This window comes from Schistocerca serialis, chromosome 9, assembly GCF_023864345.2.
Source record: "Schistocerca serialis cubense isolate TAMUIC-IGC-003099 chromosome 9, iqSchSeri2.2, whole genome shotgun sequence".
In the NCBI taxonomy this organism is placed as follows: Eukaryota; Metazoa; Arthropoda; class Insecta; order Orthoptera; family Acrididae; genus Schistocerca; species Schistocerca serialis.
The window spans coordinates 456,692,218-456,715,884 of NC_064646.1; positions in this window are offsets into that span (position 1 = coordinate 456,692,218).

A 23,667-nucleotide genomic window follows, 5' to 3' on the forward strand; every position below is an offset into this window, starting at 1 on the left:
GGATGTGTAGGCGCCTATCCATGGTGGGGGGTATTGGGAGTTTCGGAGTTTTTCGCAGCTAATTGCGAGGACATTTTTACCATTGTGGCTAATATCTCGGCGAATTCCGCTGTTAGTTGCTGCATCGTGGACAGTGTCGTTGTGACTGCCCTCATGAGCTGGTTCACAGAACTGGCTAGCAGCGCAATACCGCCCTAACTTGCGGGAGTTGGTTGCCTGCTCACTCGCTCGCTAAAATGACAAGCCCTTCCATCGCTTGGTGGGGTGGAGGCTATGCTGTTTGGAAGCTATTCCTGCAATTGTCTCAGGGTGTTGGCGGATGGGGTAGCCTAATTGGTTTGGGTTGGCCTATGGTGGTGTGGATACTATTGTCCTTATTGCTTGTGTGTTTTCACTCCCTCAGCAGGTCAAGCCACCTTGTTGTTGGCCTGTGATGGACTTGGTTGTCCGATGTCCCTAGTTAGCCTGTTGACAGATGTCATGGTACTCTCATAAGAGTTCCTGGCAGATTGGCGGAAGGTGGAGTTGGTGTATGGGATAACCACGGGGTAGGCGCAGGGCGAGTTTCAGCGCTCGGTTCTGCATCCGCTGGAGCAGTTTGGTATGGGTGGGGGCACCGTTGCCCCACCCCACGGCCACGTATTCTAGCAGTGGTCTGATCATTGCCAGGTAAAGCGTGATGCTGTGGCGTGGGGGCAGCGTCGAGGTTGGATTGAGGAGCGGGTATAGTGCGCGAAGGTGCCCCACTGCTCTGTTCCTGATGTCTTTGATGTGGGGGCGCCAGGAGAGCCTTGCATCGAGTGTCACCCTGAGATATTTCCCCGTGTTGCTCCATGGGATGGGGCCCCATTATGGAGACGGGTGGGAGGTCTGGGGAAAGTAGCTTTTTGGTAAAAACCACTGCCTGGCTGTTAGTGGGATTAAATTTTAATCGCCACTTCGTTGACCATGCTCTTAAGGCTTCGCATCCTGACAGGAGACGACGGTGCATCGTCCTCGCGTTCATGCTGCGAGTGTAGAGCGCAGTACCGTCGGCATGTATTGCTAAAGATACGCGCTTCACTCACGGGGCGTCTGCTGTGTACAGAGAATAAAGCAGGGGGCCGAGGACCGATCCCTGTGGCACTCCCGCACGTATTTACCGATTGGCTGATACACCGACGTTCATCCTAACATGGAAGGTTCTCCCAGCCAGGTACGACTTGAGTAGGACTACGTGTGACGTTGGGACCCCGAGTACAAAGAGTTTGTAGAGAAGGCCATCGTGCTGCACACAGTCGAAGGCCTTTGCGACATCGAGAAGCACCGCCCCAACGTACTCTCGAGTCTCCAGGGCTCTCATGGCCTCTTCAACGAGCCTTAGGAGCTGTTGTGTAGTGGAGTGCCCTTGCATAAACCCGAACTGCCCTTCTAGAAGGAGGTTTCCCTCTGCTACATGCCGTAGAAGGCGCCTGACGTACAGTCTCTCAAAGACTTCGGATAGTGACGGCAGTAGGCTGATGGGTCGATGGTTTTCTGCAAGTCAGGAGTCTTTGTTTGCTTTCGGTATCGCTACCACTTCCACGTGTTTCCACGCAGAAGGGTAGACCCCCGAGCTCAGTATTGTATTAAATATATTGGTTAGCGGCCGGTGCACCGCTGGCGGTAGTAGAAGTAGCAGAGTGTTATCGACACCATCGCCGCCTCCCGCCTTCTTTGGAGCGAGCATTTTAAGTTGCGATGCTACCGCCTTCTATGAAAAGGGGTCGATGATGTCGTCCTCGGCCTTGGCCCGCAGAAAAACAGGTAGTTCCTCCTCCACATGTCTGACGTGATCAGTGTCAACGACATCCTCCATCGACCTGAAGTTTTCAGCGAAGGAGTCGGCCAGAACACTGGTCTTGGCGTCGGGCTTGGAGATGAACTCCTGGCCTACTCGCAAGGGCAGCACGCTCTGTCGCCGGCGCAGGAAGGCTTTGACTGTGCGTCAGGCGCTGCCAGCGTCGGGGGAAAGAGTGTCAACCAGGCCTGCCCAGTCCCGATTATGGAATTCCTCGTCGGCGGCTTTTATTTCGCGTCGCATCCTATTTAGTCGGCGCTTCCCCAATCACTTGTCGGAATCCAAGAAGATCTAAAGTGTTTTTCTTTTGTACTTTATTGGCTTCGCATTCAACTTCGTATTGTAACCAGGAATTGACGCAAGCTAAATCAAGTAACTGAATCAAAACTTTTATTAAAGTCCACTTTTTTGTCTTCGAGAAAGTCCTGTAGGTCTCCATCATTTGATCGGAGAGGTCCACTCCTCCCATACACAGGTTGTACTTCACTACGACTGCAGGACATGGCACTAAGATGTACTTCTTTTCTGGTTTACTCCCTCTCTCAACGAATACGCGACTGCGCTTTGGCGCTGCGCCAGTGCTTACGCAACGCTGACCTCCAGCGTTGGTGATGTCACACAGTACTCATCTATTGTAAAAAATTGTTCACACTCTATGGCCCCCGTTTAGTGTAGCGTACCTCCATGATCAATAAATAATCAGTAGTTTAATTGTTTATGATTTTTATTTAAATAATAATATTACATATACAATTAATTGAGAATAAACATATTAATTTCTATAATAATGTATTACATCTCCAGTAACTTGAACTTTGGCACATCTTCCTGCACCTTTCATCCACAGACACACACTCTCCTGTTCACTTATTTTACGATGATTCCTTGTTCTCAGGGAAAACGGCTGGTTAGATGTGAAGTAGGAAATACCCAAGCCCCTGTTAAACACTTCTCCAACATGAAAAGTACGGAAGGCTATAAGATCTCTTGCATTAAATGATTCCAAACCAGTCACATTTTTAACTTGATTACCATCATAACGAACCACAGCAACAGTAATCCAACCATTACCAGCTTGATGGGCGTCTAATTGGGTAAGTGCAAAGTTAATAATACAACCACAAAACACTGATGGACCTTGCAAAATAACCTGCGCTCCTTTGTTGGAAACTTTGACCTCCAAATCGTCTAAGGCCTTATAAACAGTTAGACGCGACCGTGTATATCTTCTCCTATAACGAGGCATCTCAATTAATTGTCCGATGCTGCTGCACGCGCTGCTGCACGCCGACTGAAGCCGGCTTTGACTGGTATTACTTATATAACCCACGATCGTTCAACAGGTTCACATCCTGTACAAGTAGAGGCAAGGGTCACACCTTTTGAATCTTTCCACTGGACGATGACTATTTTATCGTCGTCCCTGCAGAGTTCTTCCATATCTCCTCTTCAGTCTTTTTTCTTCTGTCAGGTGAACTGGATTCACTCTGTTTTTCATTGTGGTTCCTGTTCCTTCCAGCCCTAGGTCAAGTAACTGTCGCAATAATGGCAAAGCTGTAAAATATCTGTCAAAATATAGTCTTGCACCTTGAGGTAATGTTTGAGCAATGCGGAGTATTACAGATGGCCCAAGACCAAGGCCAACATTGAGGACTTGATTTACCTTGATAAAATTCAAAATCAAGTACTAAACCTTTCGTTGTTGCCAAAACAAAGTTTTTAATTCCCAAAGGGCGCGGTTTGTTTGGAACATACTGAGACAATGTGCAGCGTCCAGTAAATGGTACCATTTGCTCATCAATGGAATAATCATTTTCAGAGGGGCGTGGAAGTATCAAACAAGCACTACGTACAACATTAATTGCAGGTTGTACTTTCCACAATCTATTAGTTTCTGATTCACGTGGAATGTTGTTAATGTCCACAACATGCAGTGCTGTTCTGAGAGTGAAGAACCTGTCTCTAGGCATACAATCTGCAATAGTTGGCATACGCAATGACTACTGCCAGTACATGTGTGTACGAGGATATCTAATGCATCCCATATGTACATGCATGCCATACAGCTTTATTATCTCTTGAGGATTTGTATGAAGCAACTGCCCTTTCTTCGAAAAGTAGTAACTGTTAGTGCAGTCAGATGCTAACTGGAAAAAACCCTTCTGGGTAGTAATAGCTGAAATAGCTAATTTGAGGTTTAGTTTCCTGACCTACCTCACACCCTGAGTGCGCAAAAATTTTGGAGGTGAATCGGCTTCTTTCTACTGTGTTGACTGGGAAAATTGTCCTGAACTTCTGGAGCAATGGGTAGTATTGTTGCAGAAGCATTGTTAAAAGTTTCCTCATCGTCTGAAGATTCAGAGCTTTCTCCAAGTCTAGGTTTGATTGTTGGAAGAGTACAAGTTGTATCTAACAATTCGTCATCACTACTGAAGACTTCCACTTCAGAGTCATCTAATATGGCTAAAATTTCCTCATCAGTAAGCCCTAAAACGAAACAAACAAACGAACTGTGAAAATAATGCGTAAATACAATAGTAAAATGACTTACCTATTCCGTAATCTGTTACGAATCGTACCCACGAACATCTACCGAAAACGACCATATGCCGGTAAAATAGTCCCAACACGCACAATTGTGCGTGTGGATGTTCCAGTCATTGTAGCTATGAAAGTATTCAAATAATTGTGGCGGACATATTTTTATTTGCTTCTGTACACCTTTCGGGATCTCAAACACATTTTTCCAAATGTCAAAACGCAATAAATAAAGCACAATAAACATTTACCTCGACAGACATGCTTCCGACCCGCCATCTTGAAAATTACCAAAGATTAAGACACAATATCTCGCGTCTGTAACGAGATATCGATATAAATAGAGTTGTATACGAAACAGCAATTCCTGCACACTCGTGTGACTTGGGACTCAACTGCATAGCGGAATAATATGATGCTACAACGCAAATAAACAGCACACACACAATTGTGCGTATCGGGTCTGAAAGGGTTAAGTAGCAGTCGGCTGCATTTCCCGCGTATTCCATCACAGGGCGAGTCAGCACCAGATACAGCATGATGCCGCAGTGTGGGAGATGGAGTGGTTTCGCGGTTTAATACTGGGTAAAGGGTTTTCAGCCTGCCGTGCGCTTTGGCCCAGGCTTCCTTTATGTGTGGGCCCCACTTGCGGTTCCTGTCTACGATGACAACTAAGTATTTTACCCCGTGTGCGAAGATGTGATGGGGCCTCCAGTTATCCGCACCGGCTGGAGGTCAGCACCAACTCTTTTTCTTCTAATGATTAGCGCTTGGCACGGGCTTTTTGATTGTCCTGTTGTGGCCAAGTGCCACTGGGTTGTGCCCATCTTACTTCAAAGAAATGTGCTTCGGGGTTCATGAAGATGATGGTTTGGAGTGTGTGCGTGTTTTTATGTAGATGTTCTCTCTCTCTCTCTCTCTCTCTCTCTCTCTCTCTCTCTCTCTCTCTGTAGTGTGTGTGTGTGTCTGTGTGTGTGTGTGTGTGTTTAACGCGCCACCTCAGAGCCATTTACAAAACAGTGTTAATTTTGGACGTTTATTCTGAAAATCTTGGGGTTCGCGGCCTAAATTTTGGATGACGTGGTGGGGCGATGTTCGTGATTTTTTTTTTTTTTTTTTTTTTTTTTTTTTTTTTTTTTTTTTTTTTTTTTTTTTTTTTTGTAATGTCTTACGAACTTTTCCTCAATTATGGTACAGATTGTGGGGTTGTCCTAGAAATTCTCTAACTTGTGTGTTGCGAACGTATCTGTCAGCATATGTAATGACACGGAGAGTTTTGTTCTGCTACCGTTGTAGCCGAATGAGTGTGGTGTCTGACGCCATCGACCATACTTCAGAGCCATACGGGATGACTGGAAGCTGGCGCCATAGAAGGATTTTACAGTTCACTGTGACTTCTTTGCCATTCAGAAGGGGGTGGACCTGCGATAGGAGAGCGAGCCTTTATTTGCGGCTTTGTGATACACTGTTGCCATGTAAGGTGCCTGTCGATCTCTAGGCCAAGGTAAGCAATACAGTTACGCCGGGCTAAGCCCCGACCATCAATGGTTAGTTGCTGGTCTGGGAGCTTCAGTCTGGTCGTAAAGAATATTCCTAAACACTTGGTGGGGTTAATTTTCCATAATTTACACCACTGGATTATTGGATCCAGGTGTTCTGGCAGTTTACAACAGATGAACATAAGGTTGCGGCAACTCCTATATATCGCTGTGTCGTCAGTGTAGAGAGCGATCTCTCCGACGACCTGCTTGGGTATGTCGTTTATGTAGATTGAGTACAGGACGGTACCAAAAACCGAACCTTGCGGAACTCCAGCCGCAATCGGTCGCATGTGGCTCGATCTTGATCCACTCCTTACAAAGAATTGACGCTCTGCAAGAAATGAATCAATGATATTTATTAGATGTTCTGGGCACCCTATTTGATGTTGTTGTTGTTGTGGTCTTCAGTCCTGAGACTGGTTTGATGCAGCTCTCCATGCTACTCTATCCTGTGCAAGCTTTTTCATCTCCCAGTACCTACTGCAACCTACATAATTTACACCATAGAAGGATTTTACAGTTCACTGTGACTTCTTTGCCATTCATCTCTTGGTCTCCCTCTACGATTTTTACCCTCCACGCTGCCCTCCAATACTAAATTGGTGATGCCTTGATGCCTCAGAACATGTCCTACCAACCGATCCCTTCTTCTGGTCAAGTTGTGCCACAAACTTCTCTTCTCCCCAATCCTATTCAATACTTCCTCATTAGTTATGTGATCTACCCATCTAATCTTCAGCATTCTTCTGTAGCACCACATTTCGAAAGCTTCTATTCTCTTCTTGTCCAGACTATTTATCGTCCATGTTTCACTTCCATACATGGCTACACTCCATGCGAATACTTTCAGAAATGACTTCCTGACACTTAAATCAATACTGGATGTTAACAAATTTCTCTTCTTCAGAAACGCTTTCCTTGCCATTGCCAGCCTACATTTTATATCCTCTCTACTTCGACCATCATCAGTTATTTTGCTCCCCAAATAGCAAAACTCCTTTACTACTTTAAGTGCCTCATTTCCTAATCTAATTCCCTCAGCATCACCCGACTTAATTAGACTACATTCCATTATCCTTGTTTTGCTTTTGTTGATGTTCATCTTATATCCTCCTTTCAAGACACTGTCCATTCCATTCAACTGCTCTTCCAAGTCCTTTGCTGTCTCTGACAGAATTACAATGTCATCGGCGAACCTCAAAGTTTTTATTTCTTCTCCATGAATTTTAATACTTACTCCGAATTTTTCTTTTGTTTCCTTTACTGCTTGCTCAATATACAGATTGAACAACATCGGGGAGAGGCTACAACCCTGTCTTACTCCCTTCCCAACCAATGCTTCCCTTTCATGTCCCTCGACTCTTATAACTGCCATTTGGTTTCTGTACAAATTGTAAATAGCCTTTCGCTCCCTGTATTTTACCCCTGCCACCTTTAGAATTTGAAAGAGAATATTCCAGTCAACATTGTCAAAAGCTTTCTCTAAGTCTACAAATGCTAGAAACGTAGGTTTGCCTTTCCTTAATCTTTCTTCTAAGATAAGTCGTAAGGTCAGTATTGCCTCACGTGTTCCAGTGTTTCTACGGAATCCAAACTGATCTTCCCCGAGGTTGGCTTCTACTAGTTTTTCCATTCATCTGTAAAGAATTCGTGTTAGTATTTTGCAGCTGTGACTTATTAAGCTGATAGTTCGGTAATTTTCACATCTGTCAACACCTGCTTTCTTTGGGATTGGAATTATTATATTCTTCTTGAAGTCTGAGGGTATTTCGCCTGTTTCATACATCTTGCTCACCAGATGGTAGAGTTTTGTCAGGACTGGCTCTCCCACGGCCGTCAGTAGTTCCAATGGAATATTGTCTACTCCGGGGGCCTTGTTTCGACTCAGGTCTTTCAGTGCTCTGTCAAACTCTTCACGCAGTATCATATCTCCCATTTCATCTTCGTCTACATCCTCTTCCATTTCCACAATATTGTCCTCAAGTACATCGCCCTTGTATAGACCCTCTATATACTCCTTCCACCTTTCTGCTTTCCCTTCTTTGCTTAGAACTGGGTTTCCATCTGAGCTCTTGATATTCATACAAGTTGTTCTCTTATCTCCAAAGGTCTCTTTAATTTTCCTGTAGGCGGTATCTATCTTGCCCCTAGTGAGATAGGCCTCTACATCCTTACATTTGTCCTCTAGCCATCCCTGCTTAGCCATTTTGCACTTCCTGTCGATCTCATTTTTGAGACGTTTGTATTCCTTTTTGCCTGTTTCACTTACTGCATTTTTATATTTTCTCCTTTCATCAATTAAATACAATATTTCTTCTGTTACCCAAGGATTTCTACTAGCCCTCGTCTTTTTACCTACTTGATCCTCTGCTGCCTTCACTATTTCATCCCTCAAAGCTACCCATTCTTCTTCTACTGTATTTATTTCCCCCATTCCTGTCAATTGCTCCCTTATGCTCTCCCTGAATCTCTGTACAACCTCTGGTTCTTTTAGTTTATCCAGGTCCCATCTCCTTAAATTCCCACCTTTTTGCAGTTTCTTCAGTTTTAATCTACAGGTCATAACCAATAGATTGTGGTCAGAGTCCACATCTGCCCCTGGAAATGTCTTACAATTTAAAACCTGGTTCCTAAATCTCTGTCTTACCATTATATAATCTATCTGATACCTTTTAGTATCTCCAGGGTTCTTCCTTGTATACAACCTTCTTTCATGATTCTTAAACCAAGTGTTAGTTATGATTATGTTGTGCTCTGTGCAAAATTCTACCAGGCGGCTTCCTCTTTCATTTCTGTCCCCCAATCCATATTCACCTACTATGTTTCCTTCTCTCCCTTTTCCTACACTCGAATTCCAGTCACCCATGACTATTAAATTTTCGTCTCCCTTCACAATCTGAATAATTTCTTTTATTTCATCATACATTTCTTCAATTTCTTCGTCATCTGCAGAGCTAGTTGGCATATAAACTTGTACTACTGTAGTAGGTGTGGGCTTCGTATCTATCTTGGCCACAATAATGCGTTCACTATGCTGTTTGTAGTAGCTTACCCGCATTCCTATTTTCCTATTCATTATTAAACCTACTCCTGCATTACCCCTATTTGATTTTGTGTTTATAACCCTGTAGTCACCTGACCAGAAGTCTTGTTCCTCCTGCCACCGAACTTCACTAATTCCCACTATATCTAACTTTAACCTATCCATTTCCCTTTTTAAATTTTCTAACCTACCTGCCCGATTAAGGGATCTGACATTCCACGCTCCGATCCGTAGAACGCCAGTTTTCTTTCTCCTGATAACGACATCCTCTTGAGTAGTCCCCGCCCGGAGATCCGAATGGGGGACTATTTTACCTCCGGAATATTTTACCCAAGAGGACGCCATCATCATGTAATCATACAGTAAAGCTGCATGCCCTCGGGAGAATTACGGCTGTAGTTTCCCCTTGCTTTCAGCCGTTCGCAGTACCAGCACAGCAAGGCCATTTTGGTTATTGTTACAAGGCCGGATCAGTCAATCATCCAGACTGTTGCCCTTGCAACTACTGAAGAGGCTGCTGCCCCTCTTCAGGAACCACACGTTTGTCTGGCCTCTCAACCGATACCCCTCCGTTGTGGTTGCACCTACGGTACGGCTATCTGTATCGCTGAGGCACACAAGCCTCCCCACAAACGGCAAGGTCCATGGTTCATGATATAGCTGGCATATTAGGCCATCGTGCCAGATGCGGTCAAATGCCTCCTCTATATCCAGGAATACTGCTCCTGTACATTCTCTCTTTGCCCTGGTCTACGAAGCGCAGGCATTGTTGGATTGTGGAGTCCTCAGCACGGAATCCAAACTGTTCAGCCATGAGGATGTTGTTCTCGGTAAGGAATTGTGGAAGGGGGTGAGAGGATTTACTCAGCCTGGTGAGTAGGAAAGACCCTTGCCAGATATGTTATGGTGGGAGGTGTTTCGGGAGAGGGGTGTGGATGCAGTCAGAGCCAGGAACCTTGAAGTTTCCCTGTCGCTTGAGAAGCGCATTTATTGTCGCCTCATTAACGAGTACGAATTCTGTGTTTGGGCACATATTTCTTATCTGAGTCACTCGTCCGACAACTATTCTCGCCTACCTACCACTCTCCTGATCATCGATAACGTGTTTTCGGAATTGTGACTCAAATGACTGTGCCATTACTTCCAGCTTGTTTTGCTCATGATACCCAAGCCCATAGTCGCTGTGAGGTGGCATGTTTCCCTCTGGTGGGTGCTTTCCGCTGCCGAGCTATATGCCAGATGTTGCATTTGCTGTTATCTGTTACCACGGTGCGTAAGATTTCTTCCCAGCACCAGCTTTCAGTCTGTTATTACTTCTGTTTTGGACATAGCCAGTGTCGAAGACGATGCCAGGAGAATGGCAAAATCGACCGGGTTGTGATCAGAGATCAGCTCATGATGCACAGTGACCGTCGCGTCAAGAGCAAAGTTTTTTATCAAAAAATATCCAGGATACTTGGATTTTTGTCGGGTCCAAGGGGATAATCGTAGGCTCGTCCGGTGCGATAATGCTTAGGGCGGCACACACCTCGACGAGTCTATGCGATCTCTCGCCACTTCTGTTCTCGGCACGGCAGCCAAAGGCCCTAAGCTTCGAATTTAGGTCCCCCTCCCACAGTTACACGAACGCCAGTACGTAGCAGAGCATGATGGTCCTGTTGCAAGATAACGGTGCCTGGGGGATGGTAAGCAGAAATTATAGTCCAGGTGTTATTTAAAATTTTGGTCTCACACCGTCTGCCCCGATACCGTGCGCGCGCGATAAGTCCATGGAGCGGAAACACCCGCCTTTTGCGAGGATCGCTACTCTGCCCCTTTCGCGACCTACACGGTCAACTCAGTGCAGCGGTTAGTTTCATATGAAAAAGCTGTCCTTGGGCTAAAGATGAGTTTGCGTCAGACACACAATATCGATTGCCCCCCCAGGGGGTCCACAACTCTTGTGGATAGCTGCGTAGCGAGCACGGGACCCCGACCTAATGTGGCCCTCCTTCCTTTCCAGGCTGCATACCTTCCTTTTCCGCATCCCCCATCTTCTTCCCCCCCCCCCCTTTCCTCCGCCTCTTTCCTTCCATTTCTCCCCCTCTGGGAGTATGTTTTGTGCCTACGTCCGGAGACGGACGCTCGAAAATGTAACACATTCTTCGCTTTCTCTGCTTGCAAGTCTTCGTCCTTCCTTTTTCCTTCGCTTTTCCTTACCTCTTCTCTTTACCCTTTTCTCCGCTGCGGCGTTCGAGACCTCTCTTCTTTCCTTTCCATTTCTTTGTTTTTCCCTTTCTCTTTTTTCCTCCCTGTGCGTGTCTGAAGGCCAACCCATGCATTTCCATGCATAGCCGGTGACGGGGTAACGCGTAATTCCCCGCCCCAGGTAGACAGATAGGACACGTACGTACCCCCTGGTAACGTCCAGGCCCAGGGAGGGGTGATTACCCGAGCTGATACCTTCCGAAAGTGCCGATTGGTCCCTCCGTCCGTTTCTCGGGAGGTGTGACCTGAGGTGTGAACAACCTAAGGCGGGAGTGCCCTCAGAGAGGGCCCCCCACAAGGAACGAGCGCGCCATCGGAGACGCCGGTAATCATGGGCGATACTTCTGCAATGGCTTCCTCATCTTCTACTCTGTCTGCTCACAAGCATAAGTTCAATGACTCTCAGCCACAAACAGTTCTTCCATAGTTGCCGGTCTGACGAAGGTCACGACTTCTCCACGGTCAACCCTTTTATTATTCAGAAAGGTGTCGACGCAATTGCAGGTCCTGTAAAGTCTTGTTCCAGATTACGAAATGGCACCTTGTTGTTAGAAACAGTCAGTGCCCTCCAGGCACAAAAATTGCTGCGTACTTCATTGCTACACACCTTCCCTGTCCGTGTGGAAGCGCAGCGCACTTTAAATTCCTCACATGGGGTCGTTTATACACGCTCCCTCGACGGATTGTCCGACGAGGAAATTCAACACTACCTGTCTGACCAGGGCGTAACGGCTGTTCATCGAGTCATGAAAAGGGTTGAAACGAACATCGTTCCAACCCGTACTGTCTTCTTGACATTTGACAGAGTTCAACTCCCATCGAACATAAAAGCGGACTATGATATAATTTCCGTTCGCCCTTACATCCCAAACCCTACGCGTTGCTATCAGTGTCAGCGGTTCAGTCATACCAGCCAGTCCTGTTCCAATCCGGCCAAATGTGTTACATGTGGCAAGGATGCCCACGAGGGTGCTTGTCCACCTCCATCCCCTCGTTGCATCAACTGTATGGGTGAGCACGCTGCTTCCTCTAGAGATTGCCCCATTTTTAAAGACGAAAAGCTCATTCAGGAAATCAGAGTGAAGGAAAAGGTGTCGACCTGTGCTGCTCGAAAATTATTCGCCAGTCGAAAGCCCACTGTGCCTCAGACAGGTAAATACAGCACTGTCCTTGCCTCTCTTCGCATTTGGACCTTTCGGTCGGTACTGTTGCGCTAGCTCGGCGCTTCGAATGGTTCGCCCTTGCTGATACACACTCGAGTGACCACTTTCCATGTGTCCTTAGATTGCAGCCACAACTGCCATATATGCGCCTGCGACACTGGAAGTTTGCCCAAGCCGATTGGACACTTTTTTCGTCTCTAGCGACATTCGATTTCCTAGCGTCGATGATGAGGTCAGCCATATTACAGACGTTATTCTTACAGCTGCGGAAAGTTCAATACCTCGCACCTCCGAATTGCCCCGGCGCCCCCCAGTCCCTTGGTGGAACGAGGCACACCGTGACGCAATACATGAGCGGCGACGTGCTCTTCGCGTTTTCAGACACCATCCTACTTTGGCCAACTGTATCCGGTATAAGCAGTTCCGCGCACAATGCCGTCGCGTCATCCGCGATAGCAAGAAGGCAAGCTGGAAATTCTTTACTAGCTCATTTAACACCTTCACTCCCTCCTCGGAAGTCTGGAGTCGGATTCGAGAGTTATCTGGCGCGCCTAGTTTCTCCCCGGTCTCTGGGCCCACTGTCGCGCATGATACATTAGTGGACCCCGTCGCAATTTCTAACGCATTGGGTCAACACTTTGCTGAGATTTCGACCTCTTCAAATTACCCGCCAGCGTTTCTCCGAAGAAACGTGCAGCGGAAGTGCAACCTCTTGCTTTCTCCTCTGAAAATCGCGAAAGCTATAATACTGTTTTCTCCATGCGGGAACTCCAACATGCACTCTCTTCTTCTCGCTCCTCCGCCCCAGGACCGGATGGTATCCACATCCAAATGTTGCTGCATTTACCATACCACAGTCTGCGTTACCTCCTTCGCCTTTACAATCGAATTTGGACCGACAGTACTTTTCCCAGACGATGGCGGGAAACTATCGTCGTTCCTGTTCCGAAACCTGGAAAGGACAAACATCTCCCCTCTAGCTATTGCCCCATTTCTCTCACGAGTAGTGTATGTAAGGTTTTGGAGCATATGGTGAATTGCCGTTTAGCTTGGTGGCTGGAGTCCCGCAGTCTTTTAACACTTGCCCAATGCGGTTTCCGAAAGCATCGTTCCGCAGTTGACCATCTTGTTGCTCTCTCCACTTATATCATGAACAATTTTCTCCGGAAACGCCAAACAGTAGCAATATTTTTTGATCTGGAGAGAGCATACTATACCTGTTGGAGGACAGGCATCCCCGGCACACTGTTCTCTTGGGGCCTTCGAGGTCGACTGCCCCTTTTTCTTCACGAATTTATGGCAGAGCGCACATATAGAGTGCGGGTGAACACTACCCTCTCCCGTACTTTCTCCCAAGAAAAGGGGGCTCCGTGCTAAGTGTATTACTGTTTGCCATTGCTATAAATCCCGTTATGGATTGTCTCCTTCCTGATGTCTCGGGCTCCCTCTTTGTGGACGATTTTGCGATCTACGGACCAGCCTCCTTTAACGACGTCTTCAAGGCTGTCTCGATCGCTTCCACTCGTGGAGCATCGAAACGGGCTTCCGCTTTTCTCCCAGTAAGACCGTTTGTGTTGATTTTTGGCGTCGTATGGAGTTTCTTCCACCTTCCTTACATCTAGGACCTGTCAACCTTCCGTTTTCGGACGTCGCTAAATTCTTGGGTCTTATGTTTGACAGAAAACTGTGCTGGTCCTCCCACGTTTCCTATCTTTCGGCTCGCTGTCTGCGATCCCTCAACACCCTCCGTGTCCTGAATGGTACCTCCTGGGGAGTGGACCGGGTGGTCCTTCTCTGCCTCTATCGCGCCTTAGTGCGCTCGTAATTGGACTATGGAAGCATAGTTTAATCCTCTGCTCGGCCGTCTATTCTTCGGCATCTCTACTCTATCCACCACAGTGGATTACGTTTAGTGTGTGGAGCTTTTTACACCAGCCCTGTGGAAAGCCTTTATGCTGAGACTGCTGATCCTCCGCTGTCCAATAGGCGAGCTGTCCTGAGTCGTTATGCTAGCCATCTGTTTCCATGCCTGCAAATCCGGCCCATGACATTTTTTTCGACGCCTCCTTGGGTTTAGGGTATGCTGGCTCCATTCTCTTTCCTTCCACTTTCCTACAACTTTCTTGACAACTGGGGGTACAGCACCGCCTTGGCTCCTGACCTGCCTGCTCCGTGACCTTTGTCAGTTTTCCAAGGATGGTACCCCTTCTCTTGTTTATCGTCGGGCATTTGCTGCTTTCTGCGCACAAATGAAGGATGCCACATTTATTTACACTGATGGCTCAAAAACATCGTTTGACGTTGGGAGTGCCTATATTGTTGGCAACATCCCAAATCGATTTCGGCTTACCAACCAGTGTTCGGTTTATACTGCGGAGCTTTACGCTGTCCTCCAGGCTGTCCAATACATCCGTCGCCATCAGCGGATACAGTATGTTATCTGCTCAGACTCTCTCAGCTCTCCTCAGTCTCCAAGCTCTCTACCCTGTCCACCCTCTGGTCCACCGGATTCAGGACTGCCTCCACTTGCTCCACTTGAGAGGCGTCTCTGTGGCGTTCCTCTGGATCCCAGGACGTGTTGGTATCGTTGGAAATGAGGCGGCCGATATAGCGGCCAAGGCTGCAGTCTCTCTTCTTCGGCCAGCTATTCGCATGATTCCCTTCGCCGATCTACGGAGTGTTTTATTTCGTCGTGTTGCTCTTTTATGGCACGCACATTGGTCGACACTTCCCAATAATAAATTGCGGGACGTGAAAGCTCTTCCCTGTGCTTGGACCTCTTCCTCCCGAACGCGTCGTCGGGAAGAGGTAATTTTAACTCTACTCCGGATAGGGCACTCTCTTTTTAGCCATCGACATCTCTTTTAAGTGGCGATCCTCCCCCACTCTGTCCCCACTGCTCTCAGCTGTGGACGGTAAGACACCTTTTACTGGAGTGCCCCTATTTTAATCCGTTACGCGCCCGTCTACAGCTGTCGCCTGATATATCTTCCATTTTAGCAGATGACACGTGCTCAGCCGATTGCGTTCTCGAGTTTATTTGTGCCAGTGAGATGACGTCAGTCATTTGAAGCTCTTTTTGGGGACAACCAACCCCCTTCTATAGTGGTTTTTTAAGCTTTTCTTCTGTTTTTAGTTTCTCCAATTTTGAGTTTCGTTCCCATTGCTGCTGGTTTTCAGTTTAGTTTTTTTACCTTTTCCTAAGTCACAGACCGGGCGCTAATGACCGTAGCAGTTTTGCGCCCTAAAACCATAACAAAAAAAAAAAAAAAATCGATTGCATGCCGGTCTAGAAATTCTTCCAGCACTTGTTTTTCCGTTTTTACGCCATTGGCGTTAGAGGTTAATATTTTGAGATTTGTGTACCTATGGGGGTTTATTAAATTTCTCAAATAATATAATCACTCCCTCAGCGAGGGCCATGAACTTACTTACGCCATAAGGCGCGACCCGCACGCACGCCATGGTGTTCCGAACTGTGAGGAGATGATTTGCTAGGCTGCAAACAGTTGACGCAGCTCGTAGAAAACGCCGAACGGCGTCCCTGGCTGCTGGAGAGCAGTCGACTGAAACGGCGCGCTTCGTAATTGTGAGGGAATCCTGTTTGAACCTTCGATGTGAGTACGATTCCTCAGCTTTGTTCTTGAAGATCTGGTTTCATTTCGTAACCTTGCCCTCAACAGGTTGTGGGTTCGTATACGTTACAGTGCTCTTGATTTTCTATGCTGTTCTGCTTCGTGAGCTTCTTTTATTATGATGGTTGCCGCGTAATAGTATGTGCGTCGGTTTGCGTGGTTGCTGCTTTCTGCGTAGCTTGATCTGCAGCTTTGTTCTGCGTAGCTGGTCAGTCCAGCGTAACGTTGCTCGCCAGTGCGGTCTGTTGCCGAGCTCGCGCATCAGAGGGTTCGTCGAATGCTCGGCCTTTTCATAGAAGTTGAGTGGTATATGCATATGGCGACCAAGTGGAAGTTCGTCGCCGATCCTGTGTAGCTCCTCCATTGGGAAGTCCCAGGGGAGGTGGAGTGCTAACTGAAGTGCCCTGTTTTGATGTGTCTGGAGCCGCCTTAAGTTGGTATCGGCCGTGTTTCCCCATACCACAGCTGTGGACGTATGGCTGGCCTTGTACAGGGTGAGGCCGACATGGTCAGGAAGCGTGAATGACGAGTTGAGTGAGGGGTAAAGGCGACGATCCAGAGTGACCCCCAGGTACTTTGTCGTTGCACTCCACTGCACTCGGACTTCACATATGGTGACTGTGGGAGCGTCTTGACGATAGTGGCGCGTTGTTACGATTATTGCTTGCGATTTGTCACCGTTGTAAGCTAGTCGCCACTTCGTTGCCCACTCAGTGAGAGCGTCTGTGGCGGACTGTAAGCGCTGCTGGAGTGTGTCGACACACCTGCTGGGGCTGAAGACCGCAGTATCATCCGCATATAGTGCTAGCTCCTCGTTGTCTGTATGCGGTAGATCGGCGGTGTAGAGGGAGTAAAGCATTGGCCCAAGGACCGAACCTTGAGGTACATCCGCACGTACACGAAGCTGTGTGGAAATTCCTCTATCTACTCGAAAGTGAAACGTTCTGCCTTCGAGATAGCTCTTGATGAGATTCACGTGCGATGCAGGTGCCCCCCAGGTCAAGTAACTTGAACAGAAGGCCGTCATGCCACACGGAGTCGATTGCACGTGACATGTCGAGTAAGAGAGCGCCGAAGTACTTGCGTCGGTCCATGCCACCAAACTCTTCCTCTGTCAGGCGTAGCAGCTGGGGTGTCGTCGCATGTTGTCGCCGAAAATCAAACTGCTCGTTTGGTAGGGTCCCCTCTGTTCCCATGTGCGCTTGCAGGCGAGCTACGTACAGCCTTCCGAAGACTTTTGACAGTGCTGGAAGGAGGCTGGTCGTCCAGTATTTCTTCGCTAGGCGAGCATCCTTGCCCGGCTTGAGTAAGGCCATCACCTCAGCATGTTTTGAGCACGTTCGGAAGTCCTCGTTAGCAGCACTGGTGATGTCGTTTGCTGCCATGTCTGGTAGTTGTTTGGATACCAGATTGGTGACCCTGCGTCAGGCCCGCCTGCTTTCCTGTCCAGATGGCGCTGGGGGGGGGGGGGGGGGGGGGCATTAGCTGAATCCGGTTTGGGCAGGGCTATAATTTGCCGGATGATTGCCACCACATAGAGCGCTCTTTGCCGGCGTTCCGCGGCTCTTTTGACAGGTATTTTTTAAGTGCGGGCCGGCGCACTTACGGCACTTTAGGCGCGGTGGCATGGTTCCGCTGAGTGGAACAGCTGCTGACTCTGGTGACAGTAGAGGAATGACAGCCTGAACGCCCTGTGCATTGTCACCTTACAGCTCATGAAGAGCTGTGTTTTGAGGAACTGTTCTTTTCGGCAGGGTGAAGGATCACCTTGTACGATGCCCTCTTTTTACGGCCTTCAGCAGTGTTGTTCGGGTTGGATGATCTCGTTTCCTGCTTGACTTCCATGACATTGAACTGTCGGCGGGATCGGTCTCTTCTCAGGAGACGTTTTATCACCGCCTTATACGTATTCATTTCAGTGGGGGGATAAATATGAAACTGGATTTTTTTCTGAGAGGTAATCCACTAAAAACTTGTAATCAGGGTGGTGTGGAGTGTTGGATTATGACTGATGATCCTCTGCAGGATGTATTCAATCCCCCTTTAAGATGGGGGCAACCTCCTTGATGATTTTCATCGTGCCGTTGACTATGATTGCAATAATTACAGGGACTTTCTCCCGACTTTGTTTCTGTGATGGCTGAAGGCTTCCGCGCCGAAGGAAGCGATCGGAGCGAAATTCTTCGATGTGGGGACGTTGACTACAACGGTTTCCCATCCTACTTCCATGTCGTCGCTGAATGCGCTCGTGGATTCCTCAGCGAGCCAGCTTGGGGCCGGATGCTTAGGTGCTGGCATTAAGTCCGCTCCTTGTACTCGTGCTTTCGCTTTGGTAATGCCTGTGTTGGATTGGCCGCCGGTACCCAGTGACTGGGTCCCGCAGTGGACTGGGGCTTACCCAATATGTCTGGTGTAGCGGTTCCTCAAGTCTTGCCTTTGGGCGTCGGTTGTTCGTTGGCACCGTTAGGTCTCCCCGAAGAGCGCCAGCCCTACCGTACACTACGCGGCAGTAACCAGCTAACACCACGGGCCCTGGCGTAAGAAATTCCCTACTCTTGGAGGAGCAGGGAGAATGCCCTGCGGCAGTGTCTGAACGGTTCACGGCGCAGGCAGATCAGACGACGATTGAACGAGAACAGCACGATCCTCGCCGCAGCCGCGCTGCCAGTAGACGGAAGCAGCTGCACAACAAAGGGACCACGCCCAAGTCCTCACACTACAATTTTGCGGCGCAATCGCAAAGTGTGTGCACCCACACACGACAATTTTGCTTGCGTTGCGCATGCACAACGCGCACAACAAATTTTGCCAAGCTACGGCAAGTGTAGCTCCCCCGAGGTATCGACCGGCAGCAAAGGGTCCGTCTGCTACGAGCCCTCCCCCTGGAATGGGGATTTGCTGACTGACTGCTGTGTCTGATGGGTCCATGACCTCTTTATGTTTCAAGGCCCGCAACTGGAAGTCTCTTTCCTTGTTTCTGAGGTTTGTTTTATGTTTGAGGAAAACGAACTCGTGGGAAGGTGGTGGTGGTGGTGGTTTGATGATGTCTGAAGTCAAGTTTTAAGGATTGAAGTTAAGTGTGTGATGCTTCGTCGGAATTTGTATCTTGGGTCAAGAGGGATGTTATCAAGAGATTGGACGAGGGCATGGGGCGTGGTTTCTCTCTCTCTCTCTCTGTGTGTGTGTGTGTGTGTGTGTGTGTGTGTGTGTGTGTGTGTGTGTGTGCTTGTTTCTGGATAATTTGTTTAATCTTCGTTGTGTGTTGTGTGTAAATATCTGTGTTTGGTAAGAAGCAGGGTGCATGTGCAGCTATTTGGGGAAACCTGTTTTGTACAATCTGTGCACATTCTTGATGTGTGTGTAAATGGACTCCATATTTCAGACCCGTATGTGATGACAGACTGGATGAATATTTGAAACAAGCTGAGTTTGGTTCTCATTTGGAGTCCATTTCCTTTGATGAGAGGATATACTTCATAGAGCAGGCCTTGGCGTCGGTTACAGATATGTTCCACGTTTTGAAATGTTTATTTATTTATTTGTTCGGCATATACAAGGCAAATATTCCAGTGTCATTACAACCCACCAGGAAATTACAACACTACACAATGCTACTTATAGTTTTGAGCCAATCTATGGCTAGGTCAGGCAGGTAATGTATGTCCTTCAGTTCACCACTATATCCTACCCATTCACACACCAGTAGGTGGTCCGTTGTCTGGATTTCACCACATTCACACACGGGACTCTCCGCAAGTCCCCACTTATTCATTACATGTTTGAATCTTCCCACGCTTGTTCTAAGGCGATTTAAGGCAACCCAGAGCTTCCGAGGGAGATCAAAACCATTTATCTTCTTGCTGGGGTCATCGATAAGCTTTTGGTTCTTGTGTGTCCCTTTGCGCCATGATTACCCCCAGGCTAGCTTTGGGTCGAAGTCCTGTAATTCCCTGCCAATCTTCCAAAAGGGGGACCTAGATTTTAGCCTGTTGATGGGTGATAAGTCTTGGTGTATAGGGAGTTCTGGATTGTGTACGATCTTCCTATATATTCTTGAGGTCGCCATGGAGCGCCTTATATCAGGGGGTTCTGCGTTGGCAAGGACTGGGAGCCAGTCACATGGGGTAGCCCTAAGTGTGCCTGAGATAATTCTCATCGTCTCTTTCAATTGGGTGTCTACTTTATTTACATGCGCACTTTTCGCCCAGACTGGTGAACAATATTCAGCCACGCTGTACACGAGGGCTAATGCTGACGTCCTTAGTGTATTAGCTCCGCACCCCCATGATGTTCCGGCCAGTTTAGACATAATGGCATTTCGAGATTTTAATTTCTGTTTGGTGTCTTCCAGATGGGAGCTAAACGTTAGTGTGCGGTCTAATTTTACTCCCAGATATTTGGGCTTATCTTCATGTCTGATATGCCGGTCATTCAGAGCAAGCTGTAGTTTCCTGCTTGAAGCTCTGTTATTAAGGTGCATTATGGTACTGGTCGTTTTATTGGGGTTGGGATGCAAATGCCACTTAATGTAGTAGGTGTTCAGCGCTTCAAGGTCCACATTCAAAGTCCTGACGCAGCAGATCATCGTTGATTGCTTTTGGGGATACCTTCTTGAGTAGTTTCCTTATAACAATTTTTAACATCCGCGTTTTCGCGGTCGGAAAAGTGTAGTGTGGAGTCTTGTGAGTAGCATTTGTTTGACCTCTTTGTGGTCATCTAGGTTGGAGAGCATGCATTTAATTTTATCGCTTCCTGCAGACATGGCTTTGAATAGCCAGTCTCCTAGTGTTGTTTCCACTAGGTCATGCAGTTCTTTGTAAACTTTGTTGAATTAGGCTACTATAGGTCGGAGGTGGACGCGTTTCTGTGTCCACGACAGTTGCTGAGGTTGTGGCGCTTCATTATCTGCGAGCTCCTTTGTGATCGTCAGAAAGCGGTTACTGACTGGCGTCACTGCCTGAGCTGGTGTTGGGGCTGGGTTGACGCACGGTGGCCCGTACCAATTCAAATCCATCCTGCTCCTGACTGGTTGTGTGTTCGATAGCGCCGTTGTCTTGCCGTTGGTCTATTATGAGCGAGTTTTCTGTATCAGGGTCACTATGCTGTGGCCCTGGGTCAGCTTTATTCGCTCTTTGTTTAGTTCCTCCGCCTGCTTGTGGTTTTTTCTGTGGGCACAAGAGTTTGGGTGGGTTGAGATCGTCGGGGTGGTCTTGGGTTGGGCGGAGAAGGAGGGATTTGATCGGGAGATGGGATTTTCTTTCACGTGGTCGTCTTTTGATGGTGACGAAATCTATTAGGAATTTTGTAATTGCTTCCCGGTTTTTTAAATGTGCCATTAGGTTGCTTGTGGGATCTTTTACAAGGTTTTACTCACTATGTAATTAGCTGCGCTCGTTTATTGAACTAATGCACTGGGTGCCCTACTCTTCTTGATGCCAGATTGGGGGGCAAATTCAAGACTAGAGGCCGCCAGGGGATTGCCAGTCGCTGCCTTAGTTGCTGTCACTGTTAGGTTTCCGGCGGCTGAACGTGGTCCAAACAAACCAGCAGGCGCGGTACACTGGCCAACGACCGGGCCCTGACCTGCTGAATCCCTACACCTCGGGGGAGCAGAGCAAGGCTCTGTGCGGCAGCTGAGATGCTCGAACCCGCCGGAAAAGCGGCCCGCGACAACGAAGAGACTGCATCGTTGCCGCCAGCAGCAAGATGCTGCGGCCCCCAATCGTCACTGCAATTCGCTATCTTCGCGGGGATTTGCTGCAACGACGGCTGCTTTTGCAAGTGACCACTCGTCTGGGCCTTGGGAAAAGCTCAGCCGTGAGCACTCCTGGTTGTTCTCTCATACAAGTGGGGGCCTATGGCTTCGTGTTACAGACTGACGGAGCCGATGCTCGACGCCCGACTGGCACTCAGTTGTAGTAGCACAGTAGGTAAGGCAACGAACTGCCTTGTTAATGATACCGGAGAGCCCTGGCTCGAATTAGCTGGGTTACCCCATGTTTTAGAAGAACCAGCGCCCTGTTACATTCTGTCTTGGGTTTTTATTTGGGATTTTTTTGGGGTCTCCGTGTCTACGAAGTAATGTAGGTGAGATTAGAGTATAGGTGCAAAAAGAGCCGCCTCCTTACAACTAATACCTTCATAATCCCTTGAAAAAACTGAAGTTTCGGTCGACGATGGTTTTTGGGGTTTTTAATTGTGGGTTGTTTTCCATGCCGAGGGTGTTGATGAGATGATAGGGTGATGTAAGTGAAGATTCGTAGGAGGTGATGGATTTTTGTTGCATGATGTGACAAATGGTCGGATGGCCTAACACAGTTTGTATTTCTTCATTGCTGGTGTATCGATTTACACCAGCTATGATGCAAAGTGTTTTATTTTGCAGTGTTTCGATTTTTGGTAAATTAGTGTATGCAACCATACTCCATACCTCTGATCCGTATAGTATGACTGGCAGAATGAGTGTTTTCCACGTTTTGATTTTTGTTGCTGTTGTGAGGTCTCTGCGTTTCATCAGGGGTACAGCTGGAAGAGGCGTGCGGAATTCTTGTTGCATGCCTCGGTGATATGGTGCTTGAACGTCAGTTGTTTATCTAGCTTTAAGCCTAGGTACTGGATTGCTTCTCGCCATGGCAGATGTTGGTTATTTACTGTTAGATTTCTGGAAGGTGGTTTACGTTTTGTGGTAAATATTATCGCCTTACATTTGTCTGGGTTGATTTTCGTCTTCCACACGTTGCACCATTTAATGACGTCTTCCAGGTGGCGTTGCATACTAGCCACAATATAGATTTTTGCGACTGTGGTACAGCGCCGTGTCGTCTGCGTATAGCGCTATATTTTCCCTTTGCGCTTTTGGTATGTCGATCGTATGTGAGAGATACAGGAGGGAACCAAGCCCAGAACCTTTTGGTACTCCCGCCTCTATCGTCTTCAATGTGCCTTCGGCACCGTCTGTTGCGGAGCAAAAATTCCTGTTTGTGAGGAAGGATTGAATCATTTTTACCATGTGGCCCGGGATCTTTAATTCGAACATTTTGTACAGTAGGCTTCCATGCCAAACTCGATCGAACGCCTTTTCAATATCCAGAAAAATTGCAGCCGTGCTATTTCGCTGGGACTTCTTTGTACATACGTGCTCTACGAGGCGAATGTCCTGGTGTGTGGTGCTATGGCCAGCACGAAATCCATGTTGTTCGGGTGAGAGGATATTATTTGTTTCTAGGTGGTGTAGCAGTGGGATCTGTATTACGATTCCTAGGTGTTCGGAGAAGTGGTTTAGTAGGGAAATAGGTCGGTAGTTTTGCGGGAAGAGATGGTTTTGTTGGGTTTAGGGAACGAGATGATTTTTGCAGTCTTTCAAGCTGAAGGGAATTAATTTATTTTTAGGCAATTTTTAAGGATGGCTGTGAGGAGTGATACGGCAGGTTGGGAGGGATTTTTGAGGAAGGGTGGTTTGATACTGTCAGGACCAGAGGCTTTGCAATTGCCGATTCGCGTGATACGAGCACTGACTGTACGTTCACTGACTGTGTCAAAGGAGGTTTCATGTCTCTGGTGAAGTTTCCTGGTGAGGTGGCGACGTACTCTTCTTTCGTTTCTCTCCACCTCACCATCATAGTCCGCGATATTTTCTCTGAACTGGCGTTCTAACGTGCTTGACATGGCGTCTGCCTTTTCC